Here is a 19024-nt window from a genome sequence, read left to right as displayed (position 1 = left end):
TGGAAGCCAAGCAAGTTTGGTTCTCACCAATCCGAAAATCCAGTGAAGTAACTGGATACCAGCGCGCCCCTGCATCAGAAGCAGGATGGAGAGCTCGTCCATCCAGACCCTAAGGTGAGACGCTACGAGAAATCACAGAAGGGTTTCAAGGAGGGTGAGAGGGGAAAGTGGGAGGCCGATTGCATTACCCCGCAGACAGTTAATCCCCTATTTTCGCCTACAGAAGGATACTTCTGCGAGCCAGACAAGCCAGATTTGGGGGCCCGGTCCAGTCCATCTTCCGAACCCTGCGCATCACCTTAGAAGAGGTCACAGCAGCGCGAACCAGGCCATCGCCTCCGTGGGAGTCAGGTGAGCGTAACAATAACACTCTAGCAACACTCGTTGTCTATTCTCACAACACATCGAACAACTTCATATTTGTGATATTTGTGCTGCACAAGGACAATCAAGAAACATGCACTGCACTATGATAATAAGATCGATGCCTCAGAATGTATAAAACAGTCCTACAATGTTTAGGTGTTGTAGGATAATGTTTCTTTGTCATATTATATATTTTCATTGAAAACACACAGTCCTACTAGTATTGCTACAACATCCATAATCGGAATAGATTTCCAGAGTGTCTAACATGCTTCACATGCCTGTTTCTTTTTCATATACAACCTCTCTACTGTGTAGCTATTATACCCCACATGCCGTGAGAATTAGAACTGACCGTTTACATGAAGGCACATCCTTTCCTGCTGATTATTATGAAAAGACACAGGAGTAGGTTACACATTCAGGGCAGCCCTATGGGATCCAATATAGAAATAGCAATGAAATGCTTTGTCGTGGAGCTGACTACATTTGTAGAATTGAAGGTGAGTCAATTCTTCTGGTGCAAAACGGGCAAGAGGAGGGCAGAATAACGTGGAAAGACCAAATATGTAAGGCATGCTGACATGAGTCTTTTAATGACGAGTCATTGGTCTGAAGTCCTTTTTATAGCTAGCTGGATTACACTGTAACTATGTATGCTTGTTCCTTTCGTATGTTTTTTTAATGAGAAATCGAGGTGTACATTTTTTCTGAATAACGAAGAAATAGTTTTGCCAATTTCGACAGGATAAACATTATTAAATCCAGTGCTTGACTTGATCCTAGTTTATTGATGACAATAGAGATGCATTCCCATCTGATGTCTTGTACTCTAGAAAATGTCTTCACATGCGCAATAGACAGCCTAATTAAAGTTGGGAGACAAAACCTAGGTTTCTTAGTGATAAACATTTTAGATGCAGGTGCTATGTTGAGTGCCACAGGACCACATAGTGGTAAAATGATAAATTTGGCCTCATTACGAGGTTGGGGGAATGGGTTTACTGGCAACGGTAATGGTGCCGGTAAACACATTCCGCCCTATTACGAGGTTCCCTTGCGGGACCCGCCCAGAACATCTGGTCAGACCAGGCGTCCTTTGTGGGTCCCTCAAGGGGACCAAGAAGCTAATAACGGGCCCGTTATTAACAAGCCCGTTATTAGCTCCATCCCCATTCCCATTGTACCCTATGGGGGCTCGAATAGGAATGGGGAATGGTTTTGTGAATGAGGAATTACCGGGTCCTCCAAGGTTGGAATGACCCGGTAATTCCTCATTCACAGACCCCGGACTCGGACACGATTTTGGAGGCAGTCATGGCGCTAATAGCACCATGGCTACCTCCAAACTCGTAATGAGGCCCATAGTATCTCAGAAGCGTGCATCTGTTATGCAACAGAGATTCATTGGGGCCAACACTGCAGGGAAATGTGTTTATGAGATGGTATTTTCAGCCAATGAAAACGAGTAATATGCATAAATGCCACTCTAAAGAGCAGTGCTCTTTGTCTTTACACTCTCTCACCCACCTCCATTTCTCCCTAACCTCTGAGACCAGCAGTGGTTTGGCTCCAACCACGTTTTACTGCTAGTCTAATTTTCTGCTGAAAATAAGTTAACATGTGCTCATCTTAACATCTCTAACTTGAATCCAGTTTTCAATTATCTCCTGGGCCAAGACATGCATTGACAGCACTTGCATTGGACTACTGCCTCCTTTGGTGCACTATTCACAAGATCCCATGCCCTGCAAGTTGCATTGTCAAAATGTACTCTAGCATGCCATTCACAGATTCCAGTCTCTTGCAGTACATTTAGTGCACTGGTTACCTGACGACCCTCTGTTCTTGGGCCCAGGTCACCTCCCTGCCAGTTGCAAACCTGCACTGCCCCCCTGGCTACTCTTGCACTCTAGGGCTGTTTATGTATCCCTACAGGCCCCTACCAGCACTTGACATCTGATGTCTGCACTTACCCTTGCACCTGCCACCAGCTGGCCACACTTCTTATTTATTGTTCTTATTTATTGTTTTTATTTATTTAATGTTTATCCTATTAACTTGAACCGTGGGAGTCGCCCCAGCCCTTTAAGACAAGATGGCAATACAATGAGATGATTAAGGATGCATAAGTTACTCAACCATCAATAAATTAAATGACTCAGGTAGTTGGCAAAAAGGTTTACTGTTTTAATATCAATTATCTAAAACGGAGTACAACGGACATCTACGGACGTCTCACCGCATGGTTTCTCAATATGCTTCAGAAAAAACAATGTACTTATAGAAAAAACTCATCATTGATGATGTTAACCTAGGTATTTACTAACTTCATCCTTCATAGAAAACTACAAAAACCTAGTGGCAATTGTGATTGGGTCTAAAGGAACATCTAAGTATACGTTCCATACTAGTCTAAGAAAGTGATAGGCTCCTTAACATCAGGTGGGGCAACTAAGTTTCCCATTGCATCCGATCAATTAGCATATCATCTATCATCACCTCAGTGGTCTGCTGTCAATTATGGCTTTGAACTTGTCCTTGGAAATGTTCTTTGCTCTGGAGAATTCAAGGGAGTGAAGGCACGCTCTGCCTTCATGCGTAGGTGTTGTTTGTAATGTTTGTCCAATTTCATCCTTTCACGTGACTGAAGACCCTGAATTCGAGCTCTGGTGTATTTAAAATACTATTTTTTAATAGACTTATGACGTCTTCCTTGTTTTTGTCCATACCTTCTGAACAAGAGTTTCGTTCTTTCACACAATTTGTAACTACTTTCTGTGTATCCAAATACGATAAGACATTGGCTTCTTGGGGCTTATCCAGCCTCGCCTTTCTGAGATCTGCTTCTGTAATTCAATTGCTTTTTCAATTGCGACACACTGGAAAGGCCTTCCTTTTCTTGTCCAGCACTGCTATAATACATAGTGGAAACATCCATTCTTTACTTATTCCTATATGGATACATTGGTGCTTGCTGCAATCTATTCACTACTTATCTAGCCTCAAGAATACTTTGTCTGCTTGTGTTTCTTTGCATATGTACATGTGTAAAATGACTTAATATCTTCATTGATCCTGTAGCATTAGTTTCTTCATCTTGAGCCCAAGATGTCACTTATCTTTGATCATTTCTTGATGCCTTACAGAATATCTGCATTCTCTTGTCTCTGCGTCTCTTCCATGTAGAACAGACTTTCTTCATACAACGTCACCAATCTTCTCTTTCATTCCTTGGTCCTGCTTCTTCTGGGATTTCATTTAAATGGCAGTCATACGGTTGTGTATGCATGTATGGTTTTTTCAATGGGAATACCAATAAACAAAATGCATGTGTAAATAACGTATAGGTATGTCCATTTCTTACAACAATAACTTCTTGCACATAGTGGAGGTCTCTCATTGTTAGCCATTACGTTGTTGCTATTGACGCTGCCCATTCTTAATCTTTTTTAAGGAAGGATAAAATGATTTATAATCGGGCAACATCATGCAATACTCTAAAAGCTGCTAAACTTTCTCCACGAGTTCCTTGATCAGCTGGCTGCTGCTGGACGATTAACAAAGGTCCCAATGAAGACAAAGGAATCATCCATTCACCAGATGAATTGAAGATTCTCCTTTAGCAAGAAGTAGAAGAATACAGCTATTAGGCTCTGGATCTCTTCCTTCAAAAGTCTCATTCTGGTCTTAGTGTTCTCTCAGAATATAGATTGACTTGAGTTATTATGTCTCGTAACAATTCATTAACTGCCACATTATTCCTCGGGTCTCTCAAAAACGTGCGAACATTGGTTTGCCTTCCAACAAGATGCGGGCATTCCTCGATTAGGTAATAAAACACCATGCTAACCAGTCTATGCGCATTGTCATCCAATAGGGGCATTTGTATTTTCCCCACTCTACTCAGGAAGCTGAAGAACTTGCTCTAATATAGCTGCAAGCAATCTCCTTGCGATTGGACCAGACTTAGGATCTTGCAAGAAATGACATACATCAAATGTTCTCCCCACCAGTGCAGGGCAAGAGCGGAGAATGAAGATAAAAACAGCAAGGATGATCCGATGAACGCTGTCATTGGCCAACACCATGGGCAGTTCCGAAAAGAAACTCAGTGAGAAAGGAATCAGGGAACTGCTCCCTATTCCAGTCGTAGAAACAGAACTCCAAATCTAGCATGCTGTCCTTCTTGATCAAGACTTATACATGTCTCAGTCCAATGTCAACAAACTCCTGCGGCTTAAGAACAAATAGCTTCCCTTAACTCCTTTTTTGTGAGTTAAAAGAGTGTCCTGAAACAAGCTACAGTCGAATGTATTCTTTATTTGTCTACTCCAGCTTCTACATCCTTCTTCCTCATCATGGACCAAGTCTGCATGTGCTGAGGTTCTTCCCCGATACTTGCTTCCGACAGGGGTGGGGGTCATGGGGGTTCTCCAGCATCAATCTTTACATCACTCAGATATATCCATGCACGTCTGCCTTGCACTTTCACTGCTGACGGTGTGACGTCTTCTTTGATGAAAAGCCCATTAAGGCGTGGCTCGTGCCATCTCCTAGTAAAGTTATTGATCAAGATCTGGTCACGGGGAAAATCTTTGGGAAGACGTAGTCCTTCAACTCTGGTTGTTGTAAATCTCCTTCTGTGTTCTGTGCCCCACTCCCCTTCCGCTTGAGCTGATTTAAAATGACAGAGATACTTGAAGTCATGCAAGTTAAGTAATCACGTAACTCCTTCCCTAACAATACTGCTGTCGTCTGGGCATCACTTCTAATTCTAGATGGAGGTGTGAGGGGTGTCATCATCTGCCTCCCTGTCACTATTTAATGGGGGGTAAGATGGTGGTCGGAATCTGGCTGATTTTTTAACGCATAAAATGCCAGCGGTAGGCAATCAAACCATCCTTTCTTCAGGGTAAGCTTCAATTTGGCTATTCTTTCTTTAATCAGGCCGTTGAGTCTCTCCCAGATTCTGTTCGCTTGCGGGTGATAAGCTGATGAAAACTTGTGCTTTATACTAAGCAACAAGTTTATCTGTTCAAAGACTTCATTAACAAAACGAGGGCCATTATCTGATCTCAATACTTCACATATTCCCCATCTAGGAAACACTTCTCATACAAATGATTTTGCTGTGCACGTGGAATCTGGATGTGTGCATGGACCAGCCTCAATCCACCTTGAAAAGTGACATACCACTACAATCATATCCATTACAGACTTGTAGCATGTCGATATAGTTGATATGCAAATGTTTAAATGGACCATAAGGTCTCGGAATAACTTCTCTAACTGTACGCAGTGTATGCTAAGCGGTAAACATTTGACATACAATGCAGTTCACTACATAAAATGCATGCAAACCAGTCCTCTCTATTTGTTGCAGTGAGGCTCTCTCTACTAACAAGCGCAGGGTAGTGTAGCTTTTCTAACGCCACCCTTAATAAGGTTACAGGCATCACCGGTTTACCAGTGCTGTCTTGTCACCATAGTGCTTCTGAAGGTCTTAAAGAACATCCCCTCCATGTCCACAGGTCTTTCTCATCCTGAGGCATTTCCCCTTGAAGTTCTACTAGCTGAGTTTTAGACAAATCGTTATAACACTCAGACACACACATCATCACCACCATGCTTTCATTCACATCAGGTCTGTCAAACTTCATTATGTTCTCTGAACAAGCAACTTGTTTTGCTTCCTCGTCTGCTGCTTGATTTCCATGTTACATAAAATCTGACCTTTTAGTATGAGCTGCGCACTTAATGACTGCGATGGCTACTGGGAGTTGGAGTGCTTTAATGAGTCTCTCCAACAAGGCTGCGTGTTGGACTGGAGTGCTGTCCACTCTGAGGTAGCCCCTCCTTTTCCAACATGCTAGCCTGCATGCACTGTTGACGTCACATAGGCATAGTCACTGTACACTGTTACTTCCTGGTCTGCATGATTCATTCATCATAGAATTCCTCATAGTTCGAGCAATCGTGCGCATGCTCGTCTTCTGCCAGGGGTTCTGCTACAAACATGACAGGGTTCACTATTCTGCAACAAACTATCTTAATCGCTGGATTCAATATGACTATCTCATAGGCAGAAGCTCTTTGGGAAGTCAACGAACCTTAATCTTGTCCAAGATGGCAATCAAAGCAAGTCTAACAAATAGCGTCATGGAACACCCAATTACGATGCTTTCAGCCTTCTCAATGGCGAACGCGGCGGTGGCCAAAAATTATTTGCAAAGAACGTGACTCCTCATTACTGGGTCTAAAATCCCACTATAATATGTAAGGAGCTTGTACCCCAACGTGGTTCTCTGCGTGAGTAGCTGTCATAACAGTGCCATTTGTGTGCAAAAACAATAAGAATTCCTCAGTATAATTGGGAATCCCTAAAACTGGAGCTGTGCAAATTGCCTTTTTCAACTCATGAAACCCTTCTTCCATCGCCTCAGTCCAGACAATTTTTTACTGAGTTGCTTTTGCTTTCTTCACAGTGAGCAAAAAGTGTGTGCTGCAAACTCTCATCTCAAAGTGGGAAAAAACCACAGAACAGGATATCATGCCATGTTCTTTCTGGAGTGTAGCGCTTGCTACCTTTTTTTAAAAATATTTGCAAGGAACTTGGAGTTGGTCACCCAGAGTTACCTAGTGGAACCCAGACATGGGTTCCTTGCTCACTGTGCTCAGAGAGGCACAGCTCCACCTCACTGATGAGGCCCAACAAGGATGTAACACATATATGGGCTTGTTGTTGGTACTCTTGTTCAGAAAGGAATTGCCATAGCAGTTTGGTGCTGGACTGGCCATGTGGGCGGGACAAAGACTGATATGCAAATGGATATTTCCCATCTGTGAAATGTACAGTGAGCAAAAAGCAGATGGCTGCAAACTCTCAAAGTGGTTGCAAACCACTGAACGGGTTATCATGCCATGTTCTTTCTTTCAGACCAGACGCCCGCTACCTTTTTTGTAGTGTTTGTTTTAAGACATTGGTGCTGCAGTGTTCACTGCTTCCCCTTGGGTTTTTTGCTCAGTTGTGGATCCTGGCTGTATCCTACATGTGCCTCAGTTCTATGCCGAGTATGGCATTGCAGCCTGAGCGTAAACTCTGCCTCTACCCTCTGGTTTGTGCCACTGGTATGCCCTGTGCCACATGAGTAGCTTGCAGACTATGGCCCCCTCGTCCTCGTGCCCTCTGATTCTTGGCCCAAGGCAAAGTCTTGCCTCGACATGGCATATGCTTTGGGACTCGGTGCGTTTCCCTGTTGTGCTTTTGCACCGTTGATACATGTTCTCTTCTGTGATTCAATGTGCCGCAGCTCAAGCATATCTTGGCAGCTAAATATCATGAAAGCAAAATGTAATGTCACTGTACTGCACTATTGATGGTCACTATGCTACCATGCCTCTGGCTCCATGCCATATTACTGTATACATATTTTGTTTTTACAATTTTGGCATTTCTTTCTCCAACACTCATGCACTGCCGTGTTCAAAATCGGGCCTACACAGAGTCGCCAAAATCGAGCCAACAAAAGTAACTATACATTACCAGACTCAGAAAAATAAATAAAGCTGCAGACTGCTGTTCAAGGAAACGGATGTGGCCATTGCATATAATGCAATGAATCCTATTTGCATTGCACGGAAGTGTCCACGTAATGTAAGAAAACTGGGGGATAGCTATTGGCTGGCCCCTCATCATCCTGACTGATTTGTTTGGAAGATTCGAGCGTGCTAGCTTCAAAGTTATCTCTGTTGCAGAGATTGACCTGTACGAGTGAGGAGCTCAACGCGGCGCTGTGCCATTTCCTTTCAAGCAAAGTCATGGAAATCTAGTGGACTTGCTGGACGATATTACATTCAGAGCGGTGGCTTATGGCGGAGCTACCTCAGAACACTATCAAGTTATTAGCATGCTTTTTCATAATGCAGGTGAGTTCAGATTTTATTGAAACATGTTTCTTTATTTTCCTTGTTTTTTCCTTTAGCCCTCATGGGAAATGCTTTTTTATTGAAATAAATCCAGTGTGGCGGAACCAGACACCGAATCTCACCAGGGGTCAGATTTCCTGGCCATAATGTTGTGACACGATAATGCACTGTACAGATGAAAGCAATCCCACTCCTTTCACTCTAGACAATTTATTTAATATAACATATTGCGAAAGCCACTTTTTTTTCTTTTTGTGTGCATTGTTTCTCGGCTCATGGCTTAAGGGTCCAAATAATTGTGATCATGGATTTTGGTACGGGAGAAACTACAGAAAATTGCTGCAGGGCTATGCTGAAGCAGATGGCTTCCATTTTGTGAAACAGCTGCTGACAAAGCAACATTGTCATTTTGTTTGAATAATTGTCATAGAATAAACAGGCACCTTGAGTTGTTTCCTAAAGTTCATGCAGTTGCTGGAATGGTCACTAGTTAAAGGCAACAAACCCTGCATTTCGCATTACTTTTGCATTGATACCAGTGATGCATTGCAGTGTGCCTTGTTTGTTTAATTTCACCCATTGTGTTTAAAAAGTCGACGATTTGTCTCGTGATCATGGTGCGGATTCTGAAATCGGTTGTTGAGGTGAACACAATGATTCGCACACAATAAAAGCGAATATGATAGTTTCTCTATCAATGTGGAATTGTGATTGGAAACATGGCAAACCCAACTTATTAACAGAATGTGCATAGGTTAAGTGGCACATTTGTGAAGTAACTGATGCTTGATGATTTATAGTAAATGTACGTAATTTTGTTTTTGAATATTAGGCATATTGTTTACATCTTACGTGCTTTTGTAGAGTGCATTCTCATTGATATCCACACACATCCTCCGTATCCGTCTCGGGAGGATAACTCAGGGGCAATGTAAGGCGACACGGAGCAGCACAGGTTCGATCCCGGGCCCGCGCTTACAAACCTATAGGTATTAAGCGCGTTATAAATAGCCAATCATATCATATCATATCATATCTTTCTTCTCCTCCCTTCTCTCATTCACCACCACTTTTCGCCACTCAGTCCTCATAGTAACTTTCTGCTGCTTTCCATAGCCGTGCCTGTTTCCTGCACCTCTCTGATGGATCGCTGTTCACCTCTCACCCATCATTTTCCGCCCATGTAGTTCCTCCCATCCACGACCCTGCCTAGTAAAATCCCCTTTGGCATCCAAATATAGATCTGTGGGCGATGGCACCAGCGTGGGCAAGCATGCAAAGAGACAATAGCCATCTTTAGTACTGTTAATCTTCCTCCCCACCACATGGGCAGCTGGCCATCACGGTGTCTCCTCGCCAACTGACTTGGTAGACGCTGTCCGCCCCTCTCCTCCCCGTCACCCTGTCCAGCTGTACCCCTCCTCTGTGCCCCTCTGCATCCTACTTTCCACTGTCTGTTCCGTTGTTACCTCTGAAAAGAGTTCCGTTATGTGTCTGTATTGTTGTACACCTCTACAAAGCGCTGTGTTGCCCCTCAAAGCTAGGTCTGTGCTAAATAAAGATAATAATAATAATAATGATAATAATAATAATAATAATAATAATAATAATAATAATAATAATAATAATAATAATAATAATAATGATAATGCCTTCAAAAGCAATTAAAGGAATCAGAGGTGAGTTGACAACTATCACCAAGTTCATTGAAGATAAGCATCGTTTTGCAATTGCCACATGAAACTTCTAAACATGGCACAATACAAAAGAGAAAGCAGGGCAGTGCCAGCTGCCTAGTAAATCGCCAAGGAACTGATTCATTAAACATGTTTCATTGGTTTTTGCCATTGAAAAACACTTTGTCATTCAGGCCGTACGTATTTGCCATTTCCGCGTGGCCAAGATGGCCTCTCAAATACAACGAGACTCTTGGATTTTAGTGACGGGCCCGCTGTGGCTTTACTGCACTAGACTCTTATCTGAGGGAATTGCAACCCTTCCCTTCTGTAACAGAACACAAGAGCCAACACATGAAGTAATTTCTATTGGTTAAGATATGCTGGCTCAAGTATTGCCTCCCTAGACTTTTTGGTTTTGTAATAATGACCATGCGTTTACTTGACTCGAGTGGGAATTGTGAAATCACTACATATATCAGTGACCCTTCTTAAATACAGGATCAACAAATGCACGCCTGAAGCTCGAGGTGGATATTTTTGTAACTCTACAAAATTCAGTTTCCCTAAGGAGTCCGCTTTGTTAAAACAGACATGTAATGTACAGAACTACACTACATGACGATATGTTGCTTAATGGAGGCAGGGGAGTGTCCAGACAAGATTATAGTTTAACTTGGATGCTCATGACACCCCCAAAACTGTTCATCTTCACTTTTTCTCAACAAGACGTCATCAAAATCAAAACAAAGTGAACGATTGCTTTACTCACGGGACTGATGAGTTCTTCTGAGAACTAGGCTGCGGATGTGTTTCCATTAAGGGTCTGAGTTGCTGGTATCTGTTACATCACACCAACAGTAAAGTGGAAAACATCATGAGTAAGACTACTTCACTGGTCTGTCAACTGTAACTGTGGTGCTAAATACATATCTCATCTTCAACCTCCTCCATTGTGTCTCCCCAGGCCAGAAGGAAGTCAACAGCTTCGAGTCTAGGTAGTAGTACACTGTGACTTCCCGGTAGGTTGTAAGAGTCACTGGAATGAAGTCTGTTATCTTGTCACACACGGACCCTGTAATTGCCTTGGCAAATCGCTGCATCAGTGGCACTATATTTATGGCAGAGTATTCAATAAAAGATGAATTCTCAACTTGAGCTCAGTCCTCCATGATTGAAAAAGGATGACACATTTCATGATCATTTTAAGAAATGAGTGTGCAGCCCGCAAAGCCGACCCCCTAAGAATATTAAGAACACAGTCATTTTCTGCATAACCCTACTTGGGTAAGTTAGCAAATACTTTGAGCCTATCAGGCCACTCAGAATGAAGTCCGTCTTTACACTGAGGGCACTAAACGTAAACCCTCTCACAACAGACATCCGCTGGGGAAGTGATGGGATGATGTCACAGGGCTGACACATTTAAATTTGATAAAGATATTATTTACCCTTGGATCATGTCAGTATAATTAATTCGAGCAATCGGCTAGATGATATAAACTTCATATGGATCCGCAATATGTCGGACATCCTTCTACGAATTAGCACCATGCTGCATCACATGACGTATTGACTGTACGTAATTCTAGTGTTCATTTGGCACTACACATATTCTTGCTTTGAGCATCCTTTCTGGATTGTTAGATTAAGGTGAAGGGCATGTTTTTAATTTTCCAAACTTTTTCTAAAACATCAGACACTGCATGAATACCATCCATCACCCTTTATCTCTTTCTTTCTTTCTTTCTTTCTTTCTTTCTTTCTTTCTTTCTTTCTTTCTTTCTTTCTTTCTTTCTTTCTTTCTTTCTTTCTTTCTTTCTTTCTTTCTTTCCCACTCACAACACCTCTTCGTTTCAATCTACCTCCCCTACTGAGAGATCCTGAAGCTCTCTTGGATATGCTCAAATCCCTAGAAAGAAAAAAAAAACAAAAGCTTCACTTTATTCGAAGTCAATTTCACTCAAACACTAGTAGCAACATCTCCTCATACGGTTACATCCTGACTAGAGGTTTCTGGGAACTCACTTCAAAGCCACAATGCAATGCTCATTGGATTCTAGAGACCAGGTCATTATTGTTGAAGGTTTGCTGTCTTCCAACCATCAGTTTCCAAATGTATGACTTACCGAGGCCTGCAATTGGTAGAATGTTGCAAGCTTGACTTTTTCCAACAGAGTTATGAGATGTTACAACTGATTCACCTCTATGCAGTGCATTCCTTCACTGATGAGACATGGTTGTAAATATACAACAAGTCAGATTTATCCATGCAGTCCGATCGTTAACACAGCTTACCTTAGGTTTTTTCAGCATATCTTGACAAAGTCAATGTGGAATCCCAACAATACAGAATTGATGAAGCTACACTTGTTTAAAGGTCACAAATAATTAGAATACATTCAGCTTGGGTTGCAAATCCTGAGGGCCTAAAATGAATTGTTGTATTTTATTTGTATTCATATAGCACTATATGCCAAAGCACTGACCATGATAAGAACTATACAAATGAAGTTAAAGTATGGCAACGCAAACCAAAATTGAGACGAACGAAGATGATGCTTAATGGAGGAACGAAAAAGAGGACAAGAAGTGATAGAGCAGAGAGAGAATGCGTGTTCCAGTGCATTGTAGCCAGAAGAGACAAGGACAAACAACGTAACTGAGTGCAAGGAGGACAGGGAACAGTTAAGGTAAATTGTGAGAGGGAACAAAGGGAATGGGAGGGAGAATAAAAGGAGACAAGAGAGGAAAGATAAGAAAGGGCATGGTTATGGAGAGATTTAAAGACAAAGCAGAGAAAGTTCCATTTTAAACGTGAGAGAAGGGGAAACAACCAAAGATATAATAGGACAGAAGAGAGTCACGTGTGGGGGTAGAACAAGAAAAGGAGGCAAATAGATGAACAATAGATAGATCTATGGGGAGCTTAAGTAGGAGCCCAACCAGAAGATAAGAGCAATATCAGAGACAAGGGGAAATGAGAGAAGATATCAAAAGCCTAGAGGAGCAGAATAACTGAAAAGGCCAAGCTTTACAAATATTAAAGAGATGGGGGTAGTGAAAGAAAGGGAGAAGTCGAGATACAACAGGATTATGGGCAGGCTGAGAAACAGGAAGAGTGGAGGGAAGAAGGGGATAGTGGAAACAGGATAAAAATAACTTCAGTTTTAGAAAATGTATGGGAGGACAGGTCAAAGAGACCCCCCTCCCCTGCTGTCCCCTCCTTGTGATGTCTATGACTCGTCAGGGGACCCCCTGCCACCAGGGCCCAGTTGGTGACCACTGGCCGACACATGGACCAAACGTACTGTATTAGGCTAGACCCTGGGAACCATTTTGAAAACCAGAACGCCATCTTAAGACATGACTCCATGTGCGCTGCAGCATGGCCCGCACCTTCAGAGAGTCCTCATCTACCCTGTTACCTCTGCTCCCTGGCAGATCCGCTGAAAGCCCGTTCCCACGACCAGTCGGACATGAGCTAGTGTTAGAGCAAACACTGTATCTTTCACCTTCAGCAGTGCATCATTATCCTCAGCGTGACATGGCCAGCGGGGCTGGCCTGGAAAATAACTGTAAAGCGTCCTCGATGAAACAAAAGTCTTAATCCCACACCAAGAAACTGATCATACATATATACATATATACATATATTGCATTACAATGATATCCGTTCTGTACGACCTCCATGTCAAAAATCTATGAACACTGTACGAGCAAAAGAATGTGTCATTGTGTGACCACATGGTCTTGACACTGAAACCCTTTCAGTATGCGCACACGCTCAGGGCCCCTGGCCTCCTACTATGTGCTTCTCTAGGGGTAATGTAAAGTGAGTGATACTAAGTCCTTATGCCATGACTACCCTGATGCTGCTAGAGTGCAAAGGAACACAAGCGCAACAGTATTGTGAGCTCATGTAAATTGCTTAAGTGAGATACATAGAATGCCATCAAGTGCAAATGTACAGGTTTAATGTGTATTACTGCTGTCAACCGTATTGGTCTGTTGCTCCTGCGTGCTCCACCAACCCTAATGCTACCTCAAGTATCGTGTTTACAATGTGATGCTAAAACTGCTAATATTACAAATACTTACCCTATAGTGACTAATGGAACTGTAGATATAGTTAACAAATTCTGAAATTAATATGTACTGATGTAAATACTATAGATGCGTAACCCCTTAGCCATTTTTACATTATACATTATACATTATTACTTTATACGAATCCCTTCATCGTCAATGCAATCCAATACGATTTGCAGCTTGAGAGAATGCTATCATCGCGGGCATATCCAAGGCCGCCTCCCCTCCCTTCCTATTGAAGCCTGCCAGAGAAAGCAAAGGCCCGAGCTACACTGCCTCACCTCCCCCAATTTAGCTGGAGCCACTTAAAGCATTCATGGTTCCCCCGCAGCTCACATGGCCACGAACAGCAACCTGAATTATTTACAGCCCAGCAGCAAAAATCCAGCCATAACCAGAGGCCAGAGGTGTCCCCTCATAGGTCCCACGACCCACCAGTTCACCCCAGGTTAATGACGCTTGTAAAAGAAGACACCTAATAATGCACTAACATTGTGTAAAAGTATCTGTCATGACTTCTAACGAGACCCAAAGCTCGGACAGCTTACCCCGTGCCCTGAGACCCGACCCCATGGCCTATGATACCTAGTCAACAGGATATCAGCAACCCTGTACTGATATATCGCCACAGCACCTCACCTAATGCACATTCCTCTTGTGTTGTATTAACCCGTAGAATAACCTATTGTAGGATTTACAGGGCAACTGACATTGCGTTATTGAATGAATGGGGTGTGCCTGGCCCTTAGGGCAGAAATCCAAGGAAGACGTCCATCAATGACACTGATCACGCCTGACAGTGCCTCCCGAATGAGGCCAGCTGACCTGCCCAACCCACGTTGGCACCCGGCGGTGTCCACCAACCATGAAGCGACGCATCACAGCTGCACATATAGTTAGTCGACGCCACCCAGTCCCCATGTACATGTGCCCCCTATAGGGTGTAGGTGCCTATGATACTTTTTGTAAACATAAACAGTATGTCTTTGCGATTGTCAGACAGAGCGCTCTCGGAGTTTGTAGACTTCTTTGCATGCTCTATTTTGAATTAGATAAAGCTTCCCTTAAGCTCAACCGCACTTGGTCCTAGCCTTATTCCCATTCGTGGGAGAGTCCATTCTTGCCTCTCATTGCGGGGAGGGTCGTGCTATCTGGGGACGCTTGCCTTCAGTGGTGACCCCGATTGTGTGATTACATCTCCTGGTACATCTTTTCCGTTCCCTCTGGCACGAAAATCTCCGGTCGAAAGGGGAGACGCACGGTACGCCTGCTCCGGAAAACTACCCGCCTATGGCGAGTGGTACGCTCAGAAGTGCGCCCGTATTAGAGAAAGGGTAAGGGATCCCGTTTCAAAAAATCCCCTTTGAGTACCGCTCGCCGGAGCTGGGGCTGGACGTTGAGCGTGAGGCAGCGCCGCCTGGACGAATCCAGTTCAGAGACTCTCGGTTCAAGACAGGCACGTGAGTATTAAGTGCGAGTGATCATAAGGGATACAGGGAGTAGGGGAAGGGAGCAGGATTTAAAAAAAAAAATAACTAGGTAATTTAAAAAGGGGACGCGGTGGGGATCACTAGAATCAATACTATAATTTCTTTCCTTTTTCTTTGCATATGGCCATTAGGATCAAAAGGTGAAAAGAGATAAAGAGACGGGAACCTAGCTCTGCAAGGGGGTAGAAGGCGACACCGCATAGTGCTATCTTGACTAGTACTGGGAATATATGAACAAGTGGAGAATAAGATAAAGGTGTCTGGTAGAAAAAGGAGACACAATGAATATATTAGTAAATGCTTTTCTTTCATTCTTTCTGGGTCTATAAATGAAAATAGGTGAAATACTTAGTAAAGACAAAAAGAGATTTGCGTGAAAAAGGGGGACCTCGTAACAAATAAAGAAATGTTAGGTGAAACAAGGGAGGGAAGAAAGAGATTAAAGGTTAACTTCCAATAGGGTATTGACTATCATTGTATATGCATTATATGTGTTGAAACAAAGCCATGTTATGATGATTTTAGTGAATTGTTAAATGTGCATGATCATGGTGTGGTCATGGTAAGTGTGACCTACGGACATTATAAGGTGGTAAGCCCAATAAATTAAGCTGTTTCTTTTGAATGTTTGTGCTGGAAATATTGGTAGTGTGCAGAAGGTGGTTTGCTTTTGTATGTGCCCCCTAAGTAATTTTTAGTATAAACTACACAACCGCACACTCCCTTATTGCCAAGGTGTCAGAAAAGTATAAAGTTTTAGAGATACATATCTATATACATATATTGTTATACAAGCCAACCACATACAATGGGGACAGAGATACCCATGGCACATATCTGTAAGAGTTTACCTGGATATGCTGAACGCATTAGAAAGTATCACGATCAGTGGGTCACAAAGTTAAAGGGAGAGGATCTGCCCCAAATATGGCCCGAAGGAGGATCTTTTGATAAAAATGTTCTAGACATAGTGGCTACATGCATCTTTATGAAATATAAGGGAAAGAGTTCCACAATAGGGGCGAGATATTAGATCTCTGGCGATTATTGGAAGAGGTGCCTCCTATCAAAAAGATAGAGTCGACGACCAATTTGCCATCCACCACAGACAACCCATTATTGATACCCAAAGGCGATAAAGAAGTGACTGAGGAAGAAAAACCAGGTGAAGTGACACGGTTGTACCCTATACTTAGTAAACCGGTGCCCTCAGAAGGGTATAGTGACCCCACATATGTTCCCCCAACTCAAGCTACAACACCACATGGCCCGACTGCACCCCCGCCATATGAGGGTCATAGACAGCGTGGACAGATATGTACACCCACAGTAGATATAGAGAAGTTAACAGAGGATTTAGATTCAAGGCTCTCATTAGCAAGAGAGGAATTATCTAGAATAAAAAATATCTGTGAGCAAAGTGGGACCAATGCTGCCCGATTAGAGCAAACACCAAGGGCACAAAACAATGACAGGACGATTGAGGAGGGGTGGAAGAAGGGGGAAATATTGTTCAGGATACAAGAAGAGCCCACGCGAATAATAGAAATAGACGGGGTAAGTGAGCATGCTGATGATGAGATTTTTGTCACAGGAGGAAGAGAAGACTTGTGGTGTGATGTGGAGGACGATGAAGAAGAAGGTGGGAGATTAAGTGTGGCAATGGGAGGAGAGAGTGGGAGGATGGATAGTGCACATCTGGGGAGAACAATGGATGAGGAATGGACAGGGCGACTAAGAAATAGGCTAGGGAGAATGGCCCCACTAGGAAGGAAGGGAACAAAGGTGAGTACAAGCAAAGCAAGGAAGGGGAAGTTACAACTCCCATTGATACACAGGGGAGGAGGAAGACCAAACTACATACCCTGGGCTCAAATGGATAAGGCCAGTCTGTTAAAATTGTTACCACCACTGTCCGGAAGGGCAAGTAAGTGGATATATGCATTCGAGAAACACACAGCGGGGGTCCCACTGGCGGTAGGGGATGTAAAAAGCCTACTAGTATCAGCGGTTGGGGACCAAGCAGATTAAGTGTGGATAAAAGCAGGTTTTCCAGGGGTGACATTAGATTGTAACCATCATGATGGTGCTTCATTTAACACAGTGCGAGCACGAGTGTGGGACGCATTAAGAGAAACATTTCCAGATACACCAGACTTGCAGTCGGTTATGCAATACACAATGAACGAGGGGGAGGATGCTATGGATTACATTTTTTGAGTACAGGAGATGTGGAGAGCGGAAACGGGCACGCCCTGGTACCAGTCAACATCATTATTTTATTTCATAATCAAGAGAGGCCTGCCTAAAGAGGTACAGAAAGCACTTGATAAAATTGCAGGGATCGAGGCAAAGGTGTGCCGAAATACAGAGTATAATAGTACACCACTGCAAATGAATAAAGGAACGAGAAAAGGAACTAGCACAAAAAAGATTGGCAGATGAGGCCAAGTTAGTACAAACGAAGCTGGTGAAGGTCGCTGCAGCAGTTGCAGCGCTCCCACATAGTAGGGAGGGAGACGAGGAGGAGGAGGGGCTGGTAGCAATACAGGGGAGGATGGCAGCGAATTGGGCAGGAGCGGGACAACCACAGTGGAACGGACAGGAGCAGTACAGAGGTCCGCAGTGGAAGGATTGGGCCCCTCGAGGGGGGCGAGGTGTATACCGGGGTCACAGAGGAGGGGGACAGGGGTACGGTGGTAATGGAGGATATGGGGGGCAAGGCCCCAGAGGTGCACAAGGGAGCTGCTGGAATTGCAGGAGGTGGGGGCACTTCTCACGAGAATGGAGAAACAGACCAAACAACGGATTTCAGGATATGGAGCAATACGTAACCCCCACCCAGGGAGCACATATGGCCTCCCAATGGGAAGACAACAGAGGCCAGAGGAGCAAGGGTATGTAGACCAAAGACATGTTCAACACAGCAGAACACAGGGTCACCCACAGAACGACGAACCTATGCACTACACACCAGGAAACCCTTTTGCCACAGTTGAGAACGGGGCCCCTGCCCCAGGCCCCTATAGCTGTGTTGCGGTTGTGTCAGGCAATGTTTTTAGTCAGGGGGGAGCAATGAGGCAGCCAGCATAGGACAGCCCACAGGGAACACTTGCGTGTCCCATCCTATCTACCACCTACAATGCAGCAGAGGAACCATTAGTGGGGGTGCAGATAGGAGACAAGCAGTTCATATTTATGGTGGATTCGGGAGCCGAAAAATCATGCATACGTGAGGGTCGGTTTCCGCTTTCTAACCGTAGGTTGGAGACGCAGGGGTTCTCTGGGGCTGTCATCGAAGTTCCTTACACAGAAGAGTTGGATGTGACGGTGGGGGGTAAGACAGTAAGGACGCCCCTACTTTATTACGAACATTCCCCAATAAACTTGCTCGGAAGGGACCTTCTCAGCAAGCTCAATATGACTATATCCTTCACAGAAAGAGGGATAGTTTGCTCCACCCCAGGAATA

Source organism: Ambystoma mexicanum, chromosome 4q (genome assembly GCF_040938575.1).
Source record: "Ambystoma mexicanum isolate Mex_15411 chromosome 4q, UKY_AmexF1_1, whole genome shotgun sequence".
Lineage (NCBI taxonomy): Eukaryota > Metazoa > Chordata > Amphibia > Caudata > Ambystomatidae > Ambystoma > Ambystoma mexicanum.
Note: the sequence above shows the minus strand (reverse complement) of the source record.